Source organism: Sander lucioperca, chromosome 14 (assembly GCF_008315115.2).
Source record: "Sander lucioperca isolate FBNREF2018 chromosome 14, SLUC_FBN_1.2, whole genome shotgun sequence".
Classification (NCBI taxonomy): Eukaryota; Metazoa; Chordata; class Actinopteri; order Perciformes; family Percidae; genus Sander; species Sander lucioperca.
This window is the reverse complement of record NC_050186.1, coordinates 10,731,687-10,739,918: the sequence shown is the minus strand read 5'-3', so window position 1 is coordinate 10,739,918 and position 8,232 is coordinate 10,731,687. Positions and strand designations below refer to the sequence as shown.

At 42.8% G+C, this 8,232-nt stretch overlaps 1 long non-coding RNA gene across 1 annotated transcript; it reads left to right on the top strand.

Moving 5' to 3' along the window:
* Window positions 1-2,399: 2,399 nt before the first annotated feature.
* On the top strand, window positions 2,400-3,740 carry LOC116041889. The gene is made up of 2 exons (XR_004103031.2): window positions 2,400-2,601; window positions 3,346-3,740. It is a non-coding gene; the product is annotated as an uncharacterized LOC116041889 (long non-coding RNA).
* The last annotated feature ends 4,492 nt before the right edge of the window (window positions 3,741-8,232 follow it).

Genomic DNA, 8,232 nt, shown 5'->3' with positions numbered 1-8,232 from the left:
TTGGTGTCTGTACAGTGATTGACATGTTGACATGACCAATGAAAACTTTAGAATCAGCTGCAGGGCGGGATTTGTGCTGAACGCGGAGACTTCCGCCACTTAATATGTTCGTGTGGAAACACGAAAATTGACCTATGTTCGGCACAAAAAAGATTGCGTTCGGCCATTCGGTGCACACGTGCACCGTACCGAAAGCCCTGTACTGAAACGGTTACACCCCTATCACACACACACTCGAAGATAAGGGACTGTGTGTGTGTGTGTGTGTGTCTGTCTGTCTGTGTGTGTCTATGTGTGTGTGTGTGTCTGTGTGTGTGTGTGTGTGTGTGTGTGTGTGTGTGTGTGTGTGTGTGTGTGTGTCTGTCTGTCTGTCTGTCTGTCTCTGTGTGTGTGTGTGTCTGTCTGTCTGTCTGTCTGTGTGTCCGTGTGTGTCTGTCTGTCTGTCTGTCTGTCTGTGTGTCCGTGTGTGTGTCTGTCTGTCTGTCTGTGTGTGTGTGTGTGTGTGTGTGTGTGTGTGTGTGTGTGTGTGTGGGGACATGGTCCTTATTTATATATTCATGTTGGACCAGTCCAATATGACTGTCAGTTGTGTGTGTGTGTGTGTGTGTGTGTGTGTGTGTGTGTCCAATATGACCGTCAGTTGAAATAATCCTTGTGTTGTAAGAAAACTTGTTTAATTTGTTATGACTCTATTTTGATACGTTTTCCCGTAACTTTTGAAATTTCACATATGTTTAAAAAATATCGAAATTAATATTGATACAGCAATATCACATTTGGTTAATGTTGTGCAACCCTAGTGTAGATTTTTATAATTAAAAAATGACTCGAACCAAATAATAATAATTATCTAAATAGCTGAGGAAGCAATGACGACAAACCACACGGAGACATTTGTAACAGAGCCTGTTTTTTATTTTTGTATATTTTTCTGCAAAATACAAACAAACTACCACATTTCTGAGTGAGGGAGGTGCTGTACATGATCTCTGACTGTGCACCTTGTTTTTCTTCTGAGAAACATTGTCTCCAAGTGGCGACAAAGGCCAGCTTATGCCGCTAACAATCTCTTTTTAGGATATTTAACTCGTGGTTATTAGAAGCACATGTGAAGAGGGGAAGATGCAGCCCAGTGGACATTCACTTGTGTCAAACCCAAATAAAATGTGCTTTCATCAGGGCGTTTTTTGAGGTACAAGTCCAGGCAGTTACTAAATGAAAGAATCAAACCCAAAAACACAAACCGTTAGTTTACGGTCCGCCCACACACGGCCTGAGCACGAGCTCCTGGCTTCTCCGCTCCTTCAGCTTCGTTAAACGCCAACGTTGTTTAGTTTTTCCAACCTGGACCCTATTTTCCTGTTTTGTGTCCAAGGCTCTGTTCACACTTGGCGTCTTTGTTGAAGCTGCCAGCGTCTGTTTTACGTTATAATCCTGTACGGAGGAAACGTGTTTTTAAAACAGTCGTGAGCGCTTTATTAAACGCCATCTCCGACTTCTTTTTCTGCAGCTTGGAGCGTCTTTTTGAAGTTGAGAAAAGTTCAACTTTTCTGAAAAAACGCCCTACGTCTAGCGCTTTCTTGACAGCCGACCAATCACAAGCGGAGTAGCCAGACCTGTCGTTTCCATAACAAGAAAAAATGGAGTCGGAGTGCAGCGAGTAATATGATATGACCGGGTGCTCTCTGTACAGGGAACTCCTCTAGCCTCTCTCTCACTCTCTCTCTCTGTTCTCTGACCTATCTGACCCTATCTGACCTATCTAACCCTAACCCTGTTCTTTCTCGAGCTTGCTCCACCACTTTGTTTTAGCTAACGTTAGCACCGCTCCACATAGCGCTCTAGGATACTGTAGCAGTAGCTGTTCAGACAGCCTGCGTCCGCCGTCCGGCAAAAACGCAGGTCTTCAGCTATGAACCAATCAGTTAGCGTCCACTAAAAGTTCTGTTGTTGCCGCTGACAGACTCAGATTATTATTCTAAGTGTCTGACAACATTATGAAAGGATCCCTACAGAGATAGACCTTTTAGTTAAAGAGTAAGATCCTAAGAAACCAACCAGACTCCATGTAAATAATCAGTACTTTTAGCGTGTATAGAGCCAGCATATTTCCACCAGACTCCATGTAAATAATCAGTACTTTTAGCGTGTATAGAGCCAGCATATTTCCACATGTAAATGGGTGAATTAAGGGTTTATTTCAACCAAACCAGAGTGGTGATTGTTGGAACAGTGGAAAGATGATCCAAGACGGCTTTTCATAGTTTTATTTAGTTTCTGTCGACTCTGAATGAAGTGTGTTTTACAATGATTAAAAGTACTGATTATTTACATGGAGTCTGGTGGGTTTGGCGATGGTGATTTCGGGGCTGTTTCATGTTGAACAAAAAGGATTTTAGAATAATAATCTGAGCCTGTCAGCGGCAAAAACAACATTTCATGGTTTACCGTTACATTGCAGCTTGTCTTGCTTAATACCGTGCCAATCTCAAAGATGTTGTTCCCATCAGTCACTTAGACACTAAACATTGGAAAATATGGTCCATATTGAAAAACAAAAACAAACTAACTAACCCTTCGGCTGTAGCGCGGTTACTGTACGTACACACCGCCGCCGACTTGAGCTGCAAAGAAGCTCTGGCCGCCCGGTCGAGGACGCTGGTCAGAAAGTCCGGGGAAGCTGTTTGAGGCTTTGGCCGCTCTGACGTAGCAGCATTCTATGTTCATCATGGAAAAAGATCAAGCAGCCACTGCACGGCAATACACTGACACTAGAAACCTTTTATAAATTACATATATGATGACAGAATGTGTATTGGTTGTTGGTCGCAGCGGTGTCTGTTAGCAGTTAGCTCGCTCGTTAGCCGCTGAACCGCAGCAGCGTGCAGGCAGAGCGAGCAGCCGCCAGCTGTTGATCCGTGCAGGACTTCACCGTGAGCGGACTGTTTAGAGACCATGTGACCGGCAGGTAACGTTAACTGGTCCCTATACGCAAATATCATAAATGATAGGGAACCCAGCAACGGCCATGATGAGCTTCTCCTCCTTTTTCTCTGAACTAATGTTTTGGTAGGAACCAAAGTTTACATCGTATGTTTCTCTGGAATCAGCCAGCGCGAAGGACGTCTATATTCTGATTGGTTGCCGCTGAACCGCGTCATAGCTCATTACCATAAAGTTGACCTACTTTCAACTTTCTGATTGACGCTCTGGTCGCTCAAAACGCCCAAAACGTGACGCCGACAGATTTTCCGCTCCTTGCAGCTGAGAGAAGCAGCTTCCATTGAAAATGAATGACTTCCTGTATCTTTAGAAGATCAAGTCGGCGGCGGTGTGGACGTACAGTTAATCTGAGCTGGAAGCCGACCAACCTAGAGACAACACGGTGATCATAAAAGAAAAGGAGTGCAGAAAGAAAAACACATCTGGGCTCTACCCTATTCCCCCCCAAACACTTTATAACTAAATGGCAGTTGTTGTTTTTAAACTAGAGCAGCTTCTACTTTATTTTAATTAGTGAATTTAGTCGCAGATGTGGCACAAACACACACACACACACACACACACACACACTGTGGCTGAGGGGTTTAAGCTCCAAATATACAGTTTTTAAACCAAAATATTCAAATGTGAACAACCCTCAGCCATCTCTCCGTCTCTTTAAAAACACACCGTGGACATCAGTCAGCAGCTGTTCGGGCTCTTATTTTGGCGGGTGTCAGTTTTTAGGTACAAGGCACGAATTATTAAAAAATGTCCAGAATGTTACAGCACAAATATATACAGAGTTGGAAGTACATTTACTCCTGTAGCCCCTTTCTACTTCTACTCACTACATCAGTACTCACTCACTACATCTCAGAGTACACAATTGGTATTTTTTACTTCACTACATTTAAAGATTAATTTTTTGGGCTTTTCCGCCTTTAATTTTTGACAGGACAGCTAGGTGAGAAAGGGAAGACATGCAGGAAATCGTCACAGGTATATGTGCGCCCGCTCTACCCACTGAACCAACCCGGCCACTACTTCACTACATTTATATGATAACTTAAATTCCTTTTAAGATGAAGATTTTACATAAATTAAAACACTTTTGTTAAAGATTAAACCAGAAATGTTTTGGCTTGTGAGCTCCTAAAATATATCTGTGTTGTTTCCTCATGTTTCAGAGTAATTTCACTTCTAAACTTCGAATTATTCAGTGCTTCCTTTGGGGGGTTTTTTAGCAGCGGGGGAAGGTCTGTTGACCCGCTACCGCTGGGTCTAACGTTAGCGGTCTGCTAATCCACTGCTGCTGGGTCTAACGTTAGCGGTCTGCTAATCCACTGCTGCTGGGTCTAACGTTAGCGGTCGCTAACCCACTGCTGGGTCTAACGTTAGCGGTCTGCTGACCCACTGCCGCTGCGTCTAACGTTAGCGGTCTGCTGACCCACTGCCGCTGGGTCTAACGTTAGCGGTCTGCTAATCCACTGCTGCTGGGTCTAACGTTAGCGGTCCGCTGACCCACTGTCGCTGGGTCTAACGTTAGCGGTCCGCTAACCCACTGCCGTTGCAACTAACGTTAGCGGTCCGCTAACCCACTGCCGCTGCGTCTAACGTTAGCGGTCTGCTGACCCACTGCCGCTGGGTCTAACGTTAGCGGTCTGCTGACCCACTGCTGCTGGGTCTAATGTTAGCGGTCCGCTGACCCACTGCTGCTGGGTCTAACGTTAGCGGTCCGCTAACCCACTGCTGCTGCGTCTAACGTTAGCGGTCTGCTGACCCACTGCTGCTGCGTCTAACGTTAGCGGTCTGCTGACCCACTGCCGCTGGGTCTAACGTTAGCGGTCTGCTGACCCACTGCCGCTGGGTCTAACGTTAGCGGTCTGCTGACCCACTGCTGCTGCGTCTAACGTTAGCGGTCTGCTGACCCACTGCCGCCAACGGGGGGTGCATTATGTCGGCAGGATAATTTAAAAGGCAACTGCGACTACATTGTGCGTCTGCCCTGTTTCTGATACCGTGGCGGCAGAAATGTTGCCGTGGCGGGCCGCCACTACACAATCAACATAGAGGAAACACTGATATTCAATATTTCAGAAAGTAATCAAAGAAACTAGGGCTGGGTATCATAAACGATTTCCCGATTCGATTACATTTCCGATTTGATACCAATTAAGTTCGGGGAATTTAAGTTATATATAATACCAGTTCTGTTGTTTCCGATTTCTTAAGTCAATTAGTTTCCCCCCTCTCATTCCCCCTGCTCTGGCGTTCCCCCCTCTCATTCCCCCTGCTCTGGCGTTCCCCCCTCTCATTCCCCCTGCTCTGGCGTTCCCCCCTCTCATTCCCCCTGCTCTGGCGTTCCCCCCTCTCATTCCCCCTGCTCTGGCGATAGATATCAGTCACAGGAGACATTTTACTACAAATTGAGGACTTTTACCGCTCACACTTCAAATAAATTTACTTCTATTTTACGTAGGATTTTGAATGAAATACTTTTTATATATTTGTTGTACTGTAAATGATCTTCTTCCACCTCTGTAAATACGGTGTATTTTAATAATTGTCCTTTGTGATTCGTTGCTCTGACACCCGCTGAACTTTAAAGGTGAATTCTTGTTTTGTTTTTAAACTTCCAGCTGACTTAAAATCTCCCTGAATGTTTAATAGAAAATGTCTGTGCTTTCTAATTTTTTATATTACTTTTTATGTTATTAAATAGAGCCGCAGACATCCAAGAATATCAATTTGATATAATAAACAGTTCAAAAACATAACACTATATAAACTTTGTGCAGCAAAGCATCACTGTCCCCGTTGGATATGGCTTTTATAGGAGTGCGATCCCCACTCCGAATGCTAAGCTAACGGCTAACAACAAGGCCATGAGTGAAGATTATTAAAAACTCAAGTTTGGACGAGTTCTGTCTGTTGTTTGACTCGTAAAAACCACAGTAAAAATAATGCAGGTTATGGTGTATGGAAGCAAATAAAGGCCAAGATTATTTCTTTTTAAATTTCAAAAAATTTTAACCTTCCTGTTGTCTTCGGGTCAAATTTGACCAGTTTTCAAAAGGTCAGAAATTTGAGTTTCTTTTGACCAAATTGTTAAAAAAAAATAAAATGACGACGCGCTTCACAAGTACAATAAATGATCAGTTCACTACTTTCGTTGAATTTGGGTGTTTAATTAAATTTTATAGCGTTTGAAAAAAAATACATGAAACAACGGTTGAAAAATTGACAAAAAAGGTGACAAAAAGATTTGAAAAAAACTTCGGGAAATGCGACAAAAGGGTCGAAAAAGACGACCAAATAGTTTTAATTTTAGATCCAGAACAACGAAACGTTGCATGGTCGACGGGAAGACAACGACGGTTAAATGAGACCATTACTGAATACTTTAAATATAACTTAACTGAAATATTCTAACTTTAAAAGCCAACTATGTGAATAAATGTTTGAGTTCCTTTCTAAAACTTCTGGGTCATTTTAAATTTAGTATATTTAAGACCGAAGCACCGATTAGTTTTAGTAAGTTTGGAAGTCATATTAAATGTTTAGCCCTGTGCTGTTTTGAACAAATTCTTGGGAATATTGGACACTTTGGATTTTTTTAAATATAATTTTGTGAACTTGTTATAAAAACAAACTAAACTCTAAATGTTTTTGAAATTGCGCAACATGAAACAAACTTAAATTCTGACTGAAGTAAAGTATTAAAATGCCACAAATTCAGCTGCTTTTAAATGAATGAATGAAGATAGAGTTTATGGTAGAGATGCACCGATAGACCGGCCGGTGACCGGAATTGGCCGATTTTCACGTGCTCGGCCATGACCGGCGACCGGCAGGTCAGTCTGACATTTGAACATGTAGGAACCTGGTGAATTAACCTGCAACATGTCAGCTGTCTAGTTTTGTGGAATTCAAATTTGCACGTTCATCTTTGTTTTCTGAAAAAACATTCACGGTTCAACAATAAGGGCCCGAAGTAAAAACACCACGACGGGCAAGTAAATATAAATACTTACTTGCCCGTTCGCGCGTCATCGTATCGTGTAAATGACGTCATCGTATCGTGTGAATGACGTCATCGTATCGTGTAAATGACGTCATCGTATCGTGTAAATGACGTCATCGTGTCGTGTCAATGACGTCATCGTATCGTGTAAATGACGTCATCGTGACGTGTAAATGACGTCATCGTATCGTGTAAATGACGTCATCGTGACGTGTAAATGACGTCATCGTGACGTGTAAATGACGTCATCGTGACGTGTAAATGACGTCATCGTATCGTGTAAATGACGTCATCGTGACGTCATCGTATCGTGAAAATGACGTCATCGTATCGTGAAAATGACGTCATCGTATCGTGTAAATGACGTCATCGTGACGTCATCGTATCGTGAAAATGACGTCATCGTATCGTATAAATGACGTCATCGTGACGTGTAAATGGCGTCATCGTATCGTGTAAATGACGTCATCGTGACGTGTAAATGACGTCATCGTATCATGTAAATGATGTCATCGTGTTGAGTGATTTGGTTTGAATGTGCCGTTGGCCAATCAAGAACTGAGTTGGGGCTTCATGATGATTTTGACAGTTTTTTTTATTGACATTTGGCGCCTTTTGAGGTTTTTTTTTTTTTTTTTTCCAGCGTTTTCTTTTTTTTTTCGGTGTTCTTTCGACGCCTTTGACGTTTGTTTTAATGTTTTTTGTTATTTATTTTGATTCTCTCTATCTTTAGTTATTTTTAGGGGTGGTACGGTTCACAAAACCCACGGTTCGGTTCGTATCACGGTTTTAGGGTCACGGTTTCCGGTTCTGTACAGTTCTTGTTATTTTTTTCTTTTAATCTTTAACACTCCAGAAATATACTTCAGCATATGATATATAGCTAAAATTAGCATATTGAATGCATGTTGCACAATACATGCACACAGTGGCAGTTCTATCTATTGTTTGATTTCCGCTGTCATCATAGGTAACATGAAATCCAAAATGTTCCCACACACCAGACTATATACGACGCTGGCGCTTCCTCCAACTCCGGGCAGCCTTCCTTATGTCTCCCACCTGACATTTCTGCACGTGACGTGACCTGCAGCAGCAGCAGCACGCCACCTGAGGAGCGGTCGGCTCGCCGCCTCTCAAAATGTGACGAAATTCTTTTAAACCGACCTTTGTCGATTTAAAAAAACGGACAGATTCAGCAACTGCACGGCCTATTTCTCGCT